At 43.9% G+C, this 17,523-nt stretch overlaps 1 long non-coding RNA gene across 2 annotated transcripts; it reads left to right on the forward strand.

The window, feature by feature from the left end:
- Positions 1-771: 771 nt before the first annotated feature.
- On the forward strand, positions 772-4,187 carry LOC113491311. Of its 2 annotated transcripts, XR_003400374.1 has the most exons (4): positions 772-1,004; positions 1,960-2,030; positions 2,803-2,928; positions 4,088-4,187. It is a non-coding gene; the product is annotated as an uncharacterized LOC113491311 (long non-coding RNA). The 2 variants fall into 2 exon arrangements; XR_003400373.1 differs by lacking the exon at positions 772-1,004 and having other exon boundaries at positions 1,928-2,030.
- The last annotated feature ends 13,336 nt before the right edge of the window (positions 4,188-17,523 follow it).

The raw sequence follows: 17,523 nt of genomic DNA on the forward strand, positions 1-17,523 counted from the left end.
GGACTTTCCGAGCTCCGCGCTTCCCGCCCACCGCCCAGTCCGGCAGCAGGGCCGGGCCACGGGCCTCCCTCCGCCTGCCCGGCCCGGCGCCCTCGCCCTTCCCTCACCACCCCCTCGGATTCCGCCCCTCGGAGCCCAGCGCCTGCCAGCCCGGCGGGAACAGGCAGAATCCCCCAAGGAGAAGCAAGGTCGCTAGTCGTCAGGGGGTAAAATGGTGGGTCTCCACAGAAGAAAGAAAGGCTAGAGGCTATGGTGGAGCAGGGAGCAGCCTCAAGAGGGGCGATTAGGAGAGACTTCTTGCCGCATGAGGCCTAGAAGATGAGATCAGGTGGCAGGTGTGAGGTGTACGAAAGGGAATGCTTTTTGCACAGGGCCTAACGATGTTTCAGGCATTATCAAATTCATTAGGATGGGGTTTGCCACGCTATGGGGATGTAGCCCGTTAACAGCTGTCAGATGACATGGTTGGATGCAGTGTCTAATTGCCTGGTTCCCAGGGATGGAGGGGTTCATCCTGCACAGTCCCAGTGCTTAGTAACTGTCCTTAGCAAGATGCCAAGCTGGAAGTATCTCAGTGCCAGTTCTTAGGTAATAGGGCCGACTATGATATTGCTGTCAATGGGAAAAATGCCATTTTTAACTAAAATGTCAGCTTTCCATGTGGAAAATATTACTCTTCCATTGAACAACTGCATGGCTTGAAAATAAGCTCTTTTGATTTGAAGATGCAGTTTTGATATCTCCTAGGAGTTATGAACTGTCTGCTGTTTAATGAAATCGTGCCTTTCTGTGGACTTGTTTCCCCAGCTCCTCTTCAAGTGCTGCAGCCAGACACTCCCCAGCACGAGGGAGAGGAGAGAGGTGCAAGGTGGATGGTAGACACTGTCAGGGGACAATCCTTTTACAGCTGAGGAATTTAAGCGTTTGAACTGAGGGTGCAGGTTACAAATCTTCCTCAAAATAAAACCAGCAAACATTTGGGACCATGTGTGTGCAAAGAACAGGTATGATAGATTTATGTGTGCTGAGCCCATAAACTATGTGCTTTGTTCTTCACACTGCTAACAAATGGAATCTGGCTCCTTGTAGGTACACTGAGATCTTCTCTGCTTGAGGGAGTGTGATCTCTGAATAACTGTCATCTCCCATCACTTCATCCATGGCTGGTGTGTTAGACAGGAGTGTATGGGTGTAAGAGGGACAAAAAAGGTAGCTTCTGTGACAACGAGGGACAGAAATACTAGCAGCTCATCATGGCTTTTTATTTGAGCTCCGAGCTAAGTTTTTGCAAGCTGCAGGACCTTACTGCACGTGCAGCAAAGGTAAAAGAAGAGAAAAATCAACTAACTTCTACTTGTCAGAGGAACTTAAAGGGTTTGCTACTTTATTACACTTACGATAGCTGTTCCCACAGTAATCCCAGATCTGTTTTTAGTACTGAGAATTCATTTTTGGGAACAGATCTTATTTAGGCAGCAAATATCCAAGTTTTGGGGGAGCAGTTTAGCACTTCAGTGTGTGCTTCACTGCCAATCAGATCTATGTATCTCACAATTCAGTCTATTTTTGAAGAGATCCATATGCCGGAACAGAACAATCCTTCCTTGCTTGCAGTTGTAAAATGGAGGAGGGTTGCTTAGAATCAGACGTGATGTCTCTGATTCTAGTTGGAATGAAACATTTTGCTTTTTAAAATCCAAAGAAAAATTAAAGCCCATGTAGATAGGGGAGGGCTAGAAATAACCAAAGAGGACTAGTGAAAAATAAAAAATGAGAGAATTCAAGTTTTTTATGTAAAAGAAATAAATGCTTCTAAGGAACATTAGAGTGTTTGCACAAAACTCTGTTGCTGCACATCAGTGTTGTGGAAATGCAATGGAGAAAATAACTGTTTGGGGCCACCTATTTTGTTCAGATTTTTTTTCACCACGTGATTAATTTGTTTTGTCTGTTCTGCAGGTCGTGGGTAACACGCAGGAGTCGAGTGTGTTGTCTCTGTGAAGGAAGGAGACTTCTGTTCTAACTCTCCGGTGAGTGGTCTGAGCTGCTGGGATGAGTTATGAGCAGCTCATCTATCTATGCTGTACTCCACAGATGGTAAATATTTTGAGGCAAGAGGTTTAAAAGTGTCCAACTTTCCCCAAGCCAGTCCATAACATTTGTTTGCAAAAGTAGACATTGATCAGCCCCGGGTCTGAGGGCTCAGATTCAGTCAAATTACTTAAGAAATTCCCTTGCAGCAGCTGTGCCATGGAAACAGTCTCTATGTACACCCTTACTCCCTAGCAAATGTGAGATAATGCAGCTTAGCTTAGTCTGAAATGACTGAGGGTTGTGCTGAATTATCTTCGCATCGCCCTGGGCTAATGGCTTGGATGTTGTTTTTGCAGTTGTCCAAGAACTGAACCCTGAGAATCTAACAAAGCTGGGACAAAGGCTTGAACTTCAGAAAGCTTTGATACAAAGAACATGTCTCTATGTATATCTCTACATATGTACACACAGGGCTTAAGTTTTACCTGTCTGTCTGTCTGTTTTATATTATGTGGAACTTGTGCTGCCTTTGACTCTTCTACACTGGCTCTACTCTTTCTGTCAAAATTTTGAGTCTCAGCATTGCCTTCTTGCTTCTGAGTGTTGCTGTGGTAGCTGCTGGAAACACCTTATATTGGCCAGGATCCCATAGATACTCTACTGATGTAGTTTAAAGACTGTCTTTTCTCACAGGACACTATGAATATACAAATCTGGATTGCTTCCTCTGAGCAATCCTAAAGCAGCTTTGCTTTATTCTGTCCACAGAAGTATCCACAGGTCTGTGGAAGGACTACTACCCTTGATTAATACCTGGGCTTCTTGCCAATCTAAATGCTGGTGTGTTTGCTGTGACTTCAGATTTGCTGATTAAGCTTAATTTCCAATTGACAGGTAATTTGAAAAGACCATAAAGATATGTTCTTTGCAGGCTTTGAGCAGATTAAGTGGGCGAGAGGGGATGTTGTGAAGTGCATCCAACTTCTGCAGTCAGCAGTACTGTGTAGTGAATGTCACCATAACCTAGAGAGAAGAATATGATAATGAAATGCATTCATTTTTTCCAATGATTAAATGCTGCCATGTCCTGGAGAGGACTCGGAGCCTGCTGGTAAAATTTACATTAAGCAGTGTCAGACCTTAGATTATCATCTATAGTAAAACAACTACAAAGAGTGTGAAAGTCACATGTATGATCTGAATGTTTATCTGCCATTAACAGATGGTACAGTATGTTCAATCTGGGATCATCATGGATTTCTGATTATCAGTCCAATATTGAACCTATTTCTATTGATACTGATACTACCTTCAAAGGGAGAATCATCAGATGCGACATCCAGGAAGCCAAGAGATTACAGAAATAAAGCAGTATAAAAAAGTGACCCAAGATCATGTTTTTAGTCTGGAAACCCTGTTGTGGGCAGGATATATGAAACAAAGGTAGCGCCAAAAATTGTATCTAACTAATTGCTTTTGGCCATTCTGCGCAGTTTAGTACAGTGTGTCATGTACCACTTTCACTCCCACATAGAGCCAAATGGATAACTTCTTTTACAACTGCAATTATATAACATCCCTGTGCAATGACATAAAAGAGTAAAAATAGTACCTCTACCACAGCTTTTAGATGATCTAATTTGGAGCTTGCTGGTATGTAGAGAAATTGTAATGTAACATTTTTCCTTTTCAGCTTTTTCTTTTTTCAGATGAGTTGCAGTTAGATTGTGCCAAGTTGCTGGAAGTCCTCACTGTCAGCTCTGATGTCTTTCTTGAAACAAACTCATTCCATCACTAGTCAAAAATATTATCTATAATTTTTTTTTCTAATAAATTTAGTGATTGGAGTCAAATGTCCCCAGTTATTCTGAGTCTAGCAAGAGCAGCAAGCTACAAAAGTACTGCATGCTATTTCCTCTAGGTACATGGCCCTGCATTAGAAGCCCTGATGAAAAAGTAATTTTCTGTCTGTCAGTAGGATGCTTTAGTCTTTTTTTCTGAGAAGGAGAGTGAAATGTTAACCACAAGTCTGGTGGTTTCGTGATTTTGACAGTTCAGAAGAGACGAACTGACTCGTGACTGCGGAAAAACTGCCATTGACAGTACTACAGGATCCTTGTTTGGGTTGTCTTCTGCTTTCTTGACCACTCAGCAGATATTGGTGTCCACTCAGGAAGCCGTACATGTCACTCAACAGCTGCCATGTCAGCAGATGCTGCTCATTCTGTCCTTACACCCTTGATGGTAAAGGTGGAGGAAAAAATTAAATGGATAAATGTGCAGAAAAGCTAAAAGCCAAACTGACAGGTGTCCTTGTTTTCTCGTTCCAATAGGTGGCACCAATTCCCTTTCCAGATTGTCGGTTGAACAGGACAGGAGCTCCAGAATACCAAAAGTGTTTAAAAACACAGGCGTCTTTGCCCTTTTCTTTTGCTCTTTCTGAGTGTGAAATTTGGACCCAGAAGGCAGCAGACTGAGAAAATGTCTGAAGCCCTTGGAATGTGGCACTGCTGCCAAGTACAGCCATGCTGGAAAAAACACGCAGATCAGCGAGCAAACGTGACCCAGGGCTAGGAGAAGGGGGGGGGAGGTTTACTTTTGCCTAAGGATGGTCAAAAGTACAAGTGGAACTATTTTAGGGATTTATTGGGAAGGAATTGGAGACCCATGGAGAGAGGAGAATGAGACATGGTGATTCCAGGTCAGATGGAGAAGTCTTGGACAGCCAAAGAGCAACGACTGCACCTTGTCCAGAGAGAGCAGTGGTCTGTCCAGCGCAGTGTGCTCCCCTTGGAAGAAATGACTCAATGTTTCCACGTAGGGGAGATCTGCAGTGATTCTATAAAGCTGCAAGAGGAAATGAAGCCAGAACAGTGCTGAGGAAGCCTCTATTCTGAAAGTACTGTGGCAAAAACCTCTCGCAGATAATACTGTTTTCTTTATCCTGAAATGCACCCGTGTTCATCGTTAAAAGAGAACGACGTCTGCAGCTCTGTACCACCATATGGGCCACGGGGAGAGATGAGCCAGGCTCCCATCGTGCATTGTAACATAAAGGAAACATTGCTTCCTGGCTGCTAAGAGATGCTTAAAACAAAAATATTTGGGTGGAAGCATAACATTATTTTTAAAAATGTAACTCAACTAAACCCTGGAGGCAAATAGATTCTTCATGAATTTTACCACTTAAATCCTTCTGAAAATCCGCTGCTTCTAATATTTTTAGTCATACGTGACCCTTAGTTTGTTTTTACCTCAGATATCTTGCTATGATTTTGGTTGAAGGGCTCTTCGACTCTACAATCTGCTCTCCTATTGAGTGTGGAAAATATCACTTCTGGTGGGTTGTGTGAGTGCACTCATCACTACTTTCCTTTTTACACAGTCCAGAGGAGGGAAATACTGCTGTTGTAGTGAATGCACTGGCATTTTTGATAGGATGCAGTGAAGACTGTATCAGGTGTTACAAACCACTAAGAGCACAATTACAGCAACATTATGGAGGTTGTGACAGTACAGAGTTTCCCAATGAGAGACCCTGGATAGCATCCACGGTAGGAGCTAGCAGGGGCTTTTTGGGCCATCTGGCTCTAGAAGCCATGAACCCTCAACAGTACTCCAGAGCATATGGAATCATATCCTTATCTTGCTCTTGAGATATTGTGGCTGCTACTGAGTGGAAATGAAGCTTGCAAGCACATCTCACAAACTGCAATGTTTCTCTCATCACTTAGGGGACCTTCTCATGTTGCAGCCTTGGCTTGTCTCTGTGATGACTGTAGGAATACCCCAGCATACCCAGGAACACGCCTCCTGCAAGGAGGCTTGGAGCGCAGAGTTTATACAGTGTTTAAGCCTGTGTAAGACAGCACTGCCTTTGAAAGAGACATGCAGACAGGCAGATCAGAGTGAACCAGGCCAGAGATTTTAACCTGGATCAGTTTTTACCTAAATCATTTCCCCTTGTGCTGGCTCACCATATGCTCACACAACTGGTGGAAGACTTTTGAACCTGTTGGAGTGTGTCCAGAGGGCCATGAAAAAGATCAGAGGGCTGGAATGCCTCCTCTGTGAAGAAAGGATGAGAAAGTTTGGGTTATTCAGCCTGGAAAAGAGAAGACTCTGGGGACACATTATTGAGGCCTTTCAATACTAAAGGGGGCTTATAAGAAAGATGGAGAGACTTTTTACCAGGACCTGTAGCGACAGGGACAAAGGGCAACAGTTTTAAACTGTAAGAGGGTAGATTTAAATTGGACATAAGGAAGAAATTCTTTATCATGACAGTGGTGAGACCCTGGCACAGATTGCCCAGAGAACCTGTAGCTGCCCCGTCATTTGAAGTGTTCAATGCCAGGTTGGACGGGGCTTTGAGCAACCTGATCTAGTGCAAGATGACCCTGCCCATGGGTTGGAACTGATGACCTGTAAAGGTCCCTTCTGACCCAAACCCGTCTGTGATTCTATGATTTTCTGATAGAGGGGAGGAAGATCTGATTCTTTGAGCAGCTGTGCTGGTTTATGCTGGCATAAACTCTGCATGAAACTAGTGTGTTTGAAAACCTTGAATCCCAAGGCAGAGAGAGCTTGTGGGATCAAGAAAGGATGTTACCATCATGGGAGAGGTCTTTCATGGACATCTGCCCTGCAGACCACAGAGGGGTACCCCAGCTCTCAGTGGTGCCTAGATCCCAGAGGGATGCCAGCCCCAGCTGCTCAGCACTTCTGCTCTGCCTCCCAGGCACAACGGGGGTAATCTGCCCTGCTTGGTGGAAAACATGCAGCGCACGTCCTCTGCAACACAGAAATCCAGAGCCTGCCATTGCACTCTCACTGGGAAAGTGGCGAGTACTGGGAAGAATTTGCTTTGAAAGAAAGAGAATGGGAATTTTTCCGAGGCTATTGGAGGCAGTAAACAGAGATTTGAAATTCTGGCTGAAAACAAACTGCTTTTCAGACAGCTGAGGGCGCTCAGCACTTCTTAACTCAAGTTGGTGTTTTGCAGGTTTGAGCCTTAAGATACCACAGTAAAATGTACTGATGCTTGAATCAAAGATAGTGCTGCTAGTGAGCGAAGCCCGGGCAGGGGCTTAGGCTCTAACATTCCCAACAGCTGAAAAATAAAAGGCCCTCAGCTGGTTAAATATGTGCTTCAATACAAGCATATATTTAATGCCTTAACTTTAATGGCACCTTGAAAGAACTCTTTGATCACAGATTTCTCCTTCTGAAGCAGCAGGGTTTTATTTATTTATTACAATTTCAATTATCTCCATAAAAGTAGAACTGGAGAAAGATGTTAGGCTCGTATACCTGGATATTTATGTTCTGACCATCTTCCTGCAGTTTTCTTTCATCCTGGTTTTATTCTTGTCTTTGGGATCTGCTTCTTGGCATGATGTGCCTTTGCCAGAATTGCCATCTATATCAATCCTGAATATCCTTAGAAAAGGACCTCTGTTGTGTTGCGTTCTGTGTTGTGGGAATGTCTGTTTAGTTCTGGAAAGAGACACACTGACCTCATTTCACCCAGACCATGCTACATTAGATTTTTTTTTTTTAGGGATTTTTAATATAAACCAGATTTCTCTGAGTTCTCATTTATTTTCCATTAATTTCTGTAGCTTATTCAGGCTTCTTAAAGTCCTTCTGTAATTTTTGTTTATTCACCACTCTTTATTAGCAAATCCTTAATTCCTTGGTGCTTCTAAAGCTCCTCAGAACATGAAACAGTGCTTCTGATTTGTGAATCATTATTATCATCACTAATGGTGTGAATAAAAATCAGTGTATTTTTCTGAATTACATTTAAGACGTACACTTATTTAAGTGATTACTGTTACAAAAGTCTTGTTTAATCGGATACCTCATGTCCTTGAGAAGAAAGATTAATCTAGTTATCATGGCAATGATATCTATAGTTGTTTCAGCCCTAAAGGGACATCTTGGCTTAGAAAGTTAAGGGGTTTTATGTCAGTCAGTTGCCGAGTTTTTCATCCACAGAGACTTTGATTTGGATTTTCAAGCACTGGTAGTTAAATTAAAGCACCTGTTATTTGCAAGGCCAGTTGACATTGAGCATTTAGCTCATCTCTTTTAGGTACATGTGTGCACAGTGAATTCCCCCATGCAGAGCTATATTAGCTTAATTTAAGGTTTGTGAGTGACAGTGTGCTTCCTAACTCAAGCTGTGCAGAGCCTCATGGTGTGGCATGGGCTAGCTCATTTGCTTTGTTTAGGTGCCTTGGCACATGAAACTCTACATTGTGTCATGGAACAAATGTGGTTTTCAGTTTGTCTTGTGTGATGGGTCCAGCCACACAGCCAGGCTGCAGCTAGCATGGCCCTTCAGGCGAGATTTCCCTTTCACCTCTGACTACAGGACTTGGCTTCGGAGCTACCTGACTCCATGGTTTCCCCAACAAGGGCTGAAGCACGGCACTGCAGAGAAATGACAAAGCACTTCTTTCTTGTCTTGGTGCTCTCTGCACTGTGGAAACATAATTTCTCAGTACTTTGGAATTCCCAACCCATTTCAGCATTTCCAATGAGATAAAAAATACCTTTGGCAATATAGAAGGTCCTTACGGCACAGCCAGGCAACACAGTAACCATCTGCTTTCTCCACAGAAAGATGTACCTGCCCATGCAGGGGGGTTGGAACTAGATCTTTAAGGTCCCTTCCAACTCAAACCATTCTATGATTCTGTGATTAAAGGGAGAGACATTGGTGCATGCAGAAATCACGGCCAGATTCCTGAGGAGTTGCAGACTGATATCCAGATGTCAGACTCTTTGTTGAATCCTGTTTCTGCCTGTCAACTCTGCTGGAGGTGATTCAGACTGGATTTCTCAAGGGATAGCCTGTGGATGTCCCCAGTAGTAAGTGATACCTCTCAGATATCTTCTACTTAATTTATTGTCTCTCTTTGGCCTTCAGGTGCCTTAGTCAGCATCATCACTCAAATCCAGAGGGCTGTTTGGAGGGCATCCACTTCTGTGCAGTTCAGTATCTCACAAATGTGACCCATGAGGACTGCAAGATGCTGGAATATGAGACAGAGGCATTTCTTCCCCTCTGCCAGCCTTTCTGACTCCCTCCACAACTTTGATATTCTCTTTTCAGCTAGGAATGGATCCAGGTGGGGTTAATGGCTAGAGGCTCTGTAACCAGACATCCTCAGCCACTCCACAGGAGCCAGACTGGCTTCCCAAACCAGGCAGTGTTAATGGCAAGCCAGGGAGGGGATGGATGCTGCAGACAGCCACCACTGTGAATTCTTGCTGCTTTCAAAAGCAAGAGTCAGCCAAGGAGCAAAGCAGATGAGGGAGCAGACTTTATAATCAGGTTTACAAGTTGATCAATTATTATCATAGCTGCAATAAACTAGTTACAGAGATGAGAACAAGCTGATGTTATAGAAAGCCAGCTATAAAAAATGTGTTCCTAGACATGCTGAGTTCTCTGAGGACAGAGAAACAACCTATTAAAAGATCTTGTTAATCCATAGGTTGTAGCCTCAAAGCTGATGCTTGCTTTATACATTTTTTTTTTTCCCCCCTTCTTCACTTACTTGTTCCCTTGCTTTCTTGTCTAAAGAAATACTGTTTTCCTTGGGTAGATTACTGGAGAATATGGTGTACAGGTGGTAAACACATGGTTACTTCTGGTTGTTAAGCTCCCCTGAGGTGAACAGAGTTGCACAGGACATGATGGAGGCCTGAATGGGACCCCAGGCAGCTTCTTTGCAGTTGTTCCTACGGTGCTACTCTTTCACTTGCAGCCATCTCCTTTAATCTCTTTCCTTTCTTCCTGGCTGCCTTTTTCTTCTGGCTGGCCACTGCATTAGAGGGTATAAAGGAGAAGGGGTACTCGGCCTCAACTGTGTGTGCTGCAGAGAAAGAAAAGTCAGGCTTATGTTTGATTGCATTACATCATAGCTTCTGTCTATTAAAAGGGGGTTATTTATGCAAGAGACACTGGAAGAGGAAGGAAATGTAATGATTTTTAGGTATCTGCTCTTGCTGAAGGGTTTAAGATATTATTAGTTTGACATATTATTTTTACCTTAACCACTTATTATCACTGCAGTGTCAGAGTAGGGCCCAAACGACAGGATTCCTATCCAGGTCTCATTGCTTTCATTTATCCTACTCTTCACCAGGAAAAGGACTTGTGGCAAAATCTGAATCAAGCCCAGGGTCAAATATCACTAAGACATGGCATTGTTCCCAACAGGGTTTCTGTTTGAGGGATTGCTTCTACTTGCAGTTTTTTTCTATAGTGCATCTATGTGATTGGGGCTTCCCCTGATATCATGGTAAAACACTATTGGTCTATACATGGCCAGTTCTGACTTCTCCAAAGATTTTTTCTTGACCTGATAACTTTCCCTCTGAAACCACTACCTCTGTTTATAGGCTGTGTTCTGGGTGGGGATTTAGTACAAATCTCATTAAAAGCCCCAGTAGTTCCTCCTTGAGGCCAAAGCTGGTCTCTAACACAGCTGCTGCTGGAGTGCCAGCTGGAATCGTTGGGTTTTGGCAGCAGTAGTGTGTCCCAGAGCAGAGGGACCATGTCAGAGGGTGCTTTAGGGTCCTGGAGGATTTTCTTGTAGGATCTGTAAGGTGTGGGGTAGCTTAGGTCTGCACCCAGTACAACTTCTTAAGAGGTATTTTCTCTGCTTTATTTTTTGGAAACAAGGGGACATGTAAGATTTTGGACTGCATGAGACGGTAGCCAGTAAAGTACATTTTGAGATTAAGGGGGGAAGATTGTATTTGAAAGTGAGAGCTGGGCTAATATGTTACTTTAATTTTGTAACTTGTTTTGCCTGTAAGTGCTTCAGTGCGATATCTACATACCAAATCTCAAAGAGCTTGCTAGATTACAGCCAGCTCATGTAAAGGTATCATTTACCCAAAGCCGTTACCCCGGAACACCTCATCCTTGAACCCAGGAAATGAAGATTATGTTGAGTGAGAGTAACTGGAGGAATTTGAGAAGGAAAAAGTAACTTCTGTGGGAATGATTTTTCACAGGTTAATGTAATTCATTGGCCACTTGGATTTCAGATGACTGAACTGTGTTGGAAGCAGATGCTGTTTTCTCCTTGTTCCTTTGCTTGCCGCTTCAATTTTTTCAGCACTTGTTTGCCACTAAGCTCAGGGAAGCAAAATCAATAGTGCTCCAACATTAATAATTGAGCAAAGCAGCCAGCCACCTGAGTAAACCCCATTTCACTTGAAATCAGAGCACTTACTTCCTAGCTTGAGCTAACATATCTGAGAATTAGGTGCAGACTGAGGTGGAATATGGGATAAAAACATCAAAATAAAAAAAAGCACCAAACAGCGTGGTCCCCCTGTACTGTGTGTCATGGTTCTCACCAAAAGAGCGGCAGAAGTGAATCTTGAATCATTGTTCTCTTGAATCATTTGGTATCGGGTTGCAATCAGGCAGAATGGTTTGAAAGCATCTTTCGTTTGTAGGAATGAACTCTCCAGGGGTCTGAGTGCTATTTCCAGGTTTCGTCCTAAAGCTTAAATGATGCACTTACTGAGAGATGATCATATAAAGTACCTGAAGAAGAAAGCCTGACAAACAATAGCTTTTAACTTGGGGAGTGGAAAAAAAACCAGGCAATAGACACAGTGCTGGAGGCATTTCTGAAGGGCATTTGGATACTCTCACAATGCAGGGTGAGAACCCTGCTAGAATATGATGCTCCACAGCATCCCCTCACTGCAATGCTGTCATCTCTGGAAAAGACTGCAGTAAACTTCTATCATGCCTGGTGAAATGACACTGTGGTTAAGGAACAGGGCCTCTTAATTTCAGTAAAGTGTCAGGAAGGGGTGCAGTAGGATGGCATGTCAGGATGTCATACCACCCTGGTGGCTTTTGCAGTTTACAGATGAAAGTTGCCTGCATGGCATGTTCTTTGAAAGCAGTGGGTTTGGGAATCTCTAGATCAAACCCGCTTATAAATATTGAGAATAGTGAGCTTCTCTGAGGGATAGTCTTTTTGTAATCAGGTAGACTGTCTATTGATGGATTTGTCAGTAAAGGCATAAATCATATCTGAGACATCAGGATACAGCTGGCAAAGAAATCCAATGAGGATTAATGCTGAGATGTCAGCAATCCAGGAGATACATGATAGCATCACCGTGGAGCCAACAGACACAAAATAAAACGTAAAGATTTCCTTTCTTTCATGGGATCTCCAGGGATCTTTCTGCAGAGTGTCCAGGAAAGTGCTCTGAATCCTGAGTAGTGTGAGGAGGCAGACAGCCTGATTTAAAGGTGTTTAAATACCACTGAGGGATGGGAGCATCCACCAGGACAGTGCTCTGGGGTGATGCTGAACACTCACTGTGTCAGGGCTTCTGGGTGCTGTGCTGAGGACGAGCCTTGTGACGCACCAAAGCAATTATTCCGTAGAGAATTACATGCCATTTCTATAAGGAATGAGACTCAAGAAAACCACCTGTATTGGTGTGTGCAGGAATCCTACTACTGTGTATCAAAGCTTCCTTTAAAGGGACAACACAAGCTGCTATTGTGGACCTAGTCTGTAGTTTGGATGCAGCCTGTAAGAGTGAGTTTCTGAGAAGCTCAGCTAATGCTGCCTTTCAGCAGGGTGGAGATTGCAGCCTTTCTCCCAAACAGCAAAGCAAGATCAAAGCCTTTCATTTTCATGGCTTGCAATGTGTTTTTTTATTATTTCTTTTCAATGGCCTGTAGCGTAACGAGAGCTGTAGCATGAGGAGATCATGATGTTCAGAAGCCAACAAAACCAAAGCTTTGCTAGACAAGGCCCATCTGTATCTCCTCTCCCAGCCCTATCTTTTCCCACTGGCTTTCTGTGCAGCAGCTGGCAGTACATGTGAATCCAGGAGGAGTTTTGCAGAGCCAGGGGAAACCTGGGAGTCAATTAATTCATCTTGAAACAGCACAGCCTTAAACAGTCACCAGTGACCTGGAGTTTCTATACAGAGAGCGTAGGTAATTGTGCGGTCAATTTGCCATTAGGGCTGAGTTTTTATGAATATTTTTTTGCGATGAGCAGCAGTTTGTCAAATATTGCCTTTAAATATGTCAGTGAAGGAGCAATCGCAAGGCTCTCCACTGCAGCACTTCTTGTCTCATGGGCTCTGCCCACCACCTTTTGAGATCAGCTTGGCTCTGGCAGAGGCCACTATGTTGGAAAAGAAGCTCCAACGATGAACATGGGGGCCAGAAAACAGGAAGAGTAGAGGCTTGTTTGTGTGCAGACTGGAGGTGTATGGCTGGAGTGAAAAATAACACCATATAACATGATTCAGCTGATCCCAAACAAAGGTTAGGGGTGAGGAAGTCCTACCTGAGCAGAGGGAAGCTTCTCAGGGAATTTCCCCTGGACACCTTTCAAAGCTCTGGCTGCTGCATTTTGTTTTTTTTTTTTTTTTTTTTTTTTTTTCCTTCCTTTCAGTCCTTGTCTGTTTTGTTTCTGAAAGAATGACATCCCAGCCCCTAACATTTCTGGAGGCAACACACACATTCCTTGCAGCTCTGTATTACCAAGAAGACAGAAAATGTTTCTCATAATTACACATGATTTGATCATTCCAGCATTTCTACCTCTTCCCAGAAGTTTTATTATCATAATTAATTTCTCTGGCACCTACTTGCAGCTCTAGGCATTTTCCCAAACCTTTAAACACACAGTTAGCAATTCTGAGCATTTCACTGCTGTATTTCTTTTCCTCAGTTCGCTAGTTATAAACTCTTTGTTAGTAGTCTTTCCTACAATGTGAGCTTTATTCATGTAGTTCCCATTACTGTAGTATCATGATACTCCAGGATCTCTGCTTCACCACACCACTGCGATCAAAGAAAATGGTCTTATCCCTAGGTATAAATAGGAATGTGGGATACAATGGAACTAAGACTCTTATTTTTAAGTATTTGGCCTTTGGTGACTTGCCCAGAGTGTCACAGGCAGCCAGTGGCAGAAAAGGAAACTACATGCTGGTGTCCAGAGTCCAAGTCCCTACCTGCTGGGCCAGCTTTGGTTTACTTTTCCACTGCATTTCTGTTGCCTTTTGGAAAACACTCTGCAATTTCCAATCCATGCAGGACTCATCACTTTCTCAAGTGCCTTTAAGGAAAGGTGAACCAAGAGGGAAGTGATTTTAAGAATGAAGGAGTCTTCTCAGGAGATTGTCTTCTAGCACTTCTGGATGTTGGTTAGGAAAAGATCTTTTGCTTAAGAGAGATCTGAACTCTGATCTGAACTGTGGAGTATTAATCATATCAGATATTCGTCATATCTACATATGATAGCACTTGTCCATAGTGAATTTCTTGGATCTCAGAGGAAGAATGTAAGAGATGATCTCAAATAATGTTGGGTTTAAACAAACAGCCGAACTCACACCAGTTTCAGCCTCTCTTTGAGGGTTGGTAGATTACTGAAATGAGAAACTCCAAGCACAATCCAGCATGACTCTTACAATGCTTCAGTGTGATCCATCAGTCACCATGCAATGGGCAAAGCTGTGCATTAGCTTGAACTTCTGCATGTCCCTGGGCACAGTCATGTACTGCAGCGGTGGAATTCATGCTAGCTCTGTTGTTACGAATTAATTGTGCATAGACTGCAAAAATCTCGTGAATTCTGACTTTTCATCTATTTAAACCCAATGTCATGTCATCCTCCTGCCACAATTTACAAGAGCCACAGGCATCTTCAATCTGGAGGCAAGCCACCCATGGTTTGTTTGCTGGAATGGGAACGACAGCCCCAGAAGCAAAGCTGCTGATGGGAACGCTGAAATCTTGCTCTTTGTCAGTCAGTAGCTGAGGGAAAAGTCAGGTTTCAACCTATGCAGAACTTGGCCAGATCTTATTATTAATTTGGCTTCCAACACAAGCAGCGCAGCACTGAAATGCAAAACCATTTCCATAGACTCTCAGATTATAGCTGAGTAGGATTAGAGCTGTCCTGGTGTGGGCAGTTTACCCCAACATCGGATGGGAGCTAGGTCTCTGGGCTCAGCAACGTGAGTCCTGGGGTGGTTCAGCGTGAGAAAGCAGTGACAATCTGGTGGGCTCTCCAGTCCCGTGAGGTTGTGCTCCCAAGACAGTCACAGGAGAGAAGTGGTCACCAGGTCCATTACACTTGCCAGACTTAGACACTGTGACAAGTGGTACCCAACACAGTCCTAAATATTTTCTCTTCATTTACTGCAAATATGGTTTCACCAGTGAACTGGGCAAGGACTTAAACAAACAAACAGCCCCAAAAGAAGAAAAAAAAAAGGACTTCAGAGCATTTCACTTACATTATTTAAGCTGTCCATCTGTGTCAGTGTGTGTCAGCCAACACATTCAGCAAATCTTGTCTCTGCAGCGTAGAGCCTGATAAAGGTCTAATTGCTTGAGAAATGTATAGCCCTTGGGACTGCAGTAGCAATTTCCTTCTTTACAATGGAGCCTTAATGAAAACTCCTCCTGCTTAACGAGAGCGTGAAAGATTAAGGGACAAAGGTAAGGGTGTGGAGCTGGGTTGCAGCCAGCTGGGATCTGCGTGGGGTGGCCGGGACCAGAGGAGCCCTAGGCAGGGCAAGGGATGCCTGTGCCATCCCTGCTGGTGTGTGGGGCCCTGCTGCATGCCTCCTGGTGAGGTGCAAGAGGTTCTCACTTTCCTTCCTCCCATCTCAGCCCCTGCCTCCAGGCTGCCTTGGTGTTTTCAGTCCTGCCGGGACACAACCAGGGCCTCGCCGTGTTGGGTCCCAGCAAAGATGAGCTCAGGCCCCACGGCCGCCTCCGCTCCTCCGAGCAAAATCTGGCCACTTGTTGCTGAAGCATTTGGGGATGAAAGCGCCCGGACTGAGGAGAGGAGAAGTGTTTATAACAACAGTGTTTCTTTGTTTCAAGTGAAAGAAGCAAATTTAATGCAGGATACAAAGCTGACCTTGGGGTGAAACATCACTGAGCCTCCTCAGAGGCTGCCCTCCCACCCCCGAGACAAACCCAGCAAATCTTTGATGCATTAGCGTTTAAAAGTGAGAGAGAGAGCAAAAGCCTCTCACAAATTGTTCCAGGAAGAGAATAAAACAGCAGAAGCAGTAAAGGGTGGTTAATGTGGATTTTGCAGCAGATATTGATACAGGAAAATTTTCCCATTTCCTTTCTGATTTAGAAATAAGATTTTTATCAACAGACAGATATTCCTGGAAAAGCTAACAAAGCTTAAAGCTGAGTGAAAGTAATCATGTTCTGGGGGCTGTTCACAGCAACTTCTTTCCCCCCCCCTTTTTTTTTTTTTTTTTTTTTTTTTTTTTTTTTTAGGATTTGACAGGCAGAACTTGAGAGGCAGAACTGTTAACAGCTATATAGGCTTTCCTGTGGTGCTTGTCTCCACATTATCTGAGTGCTGCAATCATGTTAATGGATGTGAATTCACAATCCCTTTATGTAGTAAGAAGCTGGTACCTATGTGACCTACTAGGCTTGACTCTTTGGTCCCTAAATCTTATCCTTCAAGTCAATCTCCTTCTCCATTCCCACCTTTTAGCCAGATATGAGTGTCATGCTTCTACTCAGAGTAAGACAGTTTTCAACAAGACATTACTCTTTAGCCTTCCCTGGTGAAGAGACCATTGAAACATTTCCCACATAAATCTACCCAAGATAAACATGCAAAATGTAATGTTTCAACCCAAACAATTATTGCAGTCCAAGGAGGAGCCAGGCAGCTTTGCTGACAGGCAATATAATCCAGCAAATCATTTGCTTAGGCTGCTGCTGCTGCTGGATTTTGTGTCCTTCACTGGCTCCAACACCACCTGCCTTGTACATGTGTCATCAGCCCTTGAAGGGTGGCCAGGGAGCAGCTGTCTGGGCCTTGACATAAGACCTTGCTCTGTGTGTGCAGATGCACTGATCTGCTGCACGGCAGCACAGCAGTCAGCTTCTCCCAGTGGGGTATCGGCAAGTTGCAGGGATGCATTTCACTTAGCCAAGGCAGGTTCAGAAGTAGAAGTGTTTCCTCCTCGGCATGTGGGAGCAGCTCATTGCAAAGGAGGTCAGGAGCAGGACTAGATGACCAGCACCATCAACAGTGTGGCCTTCATCGCTGATATCCAAGTGAATTCCCATGAACGTCAGTGGCACTGCTAACCCAGCTCTTGAGGGAAGAAATTCCCTGAGTCAGAAGGACAGTTTTGCTCAGCAGTGAGACAGCTGATTGCCATAAGAGGAGAGAGCAATCTCTGGTGAGGGAGCTGGATCAGAGCCCATTTCACTACCTTGGCCACATGCTTGGTTAACTCACAGGGTTAAGTGTAGTATTTTTATGCTTTGCTGAGGGCAGTTTCTAAAATCCAAATAAACATCCTGCACTATGGCAGGGGGGATGTGCTTTCATGTCAGCTGCATGTGTGTCAAAGACCTGGAAGCCCTATTCAAAAGCATACCAGACAAGAACAAGACACAGA

Source organism: Athene cunicularia (genome assembly GCF_003259725.1).
Source record: "Athene cunicularia isolate RWA chromosome 1 unlocalized genomic scaffold, athCun1 chr1_part2, whole genome shotgun sequence".
NCBI lineage: Eukaryota > Metazoa > Chordata > Aves > Strigiformes > Strigidae > Athene > Athene cunicularia.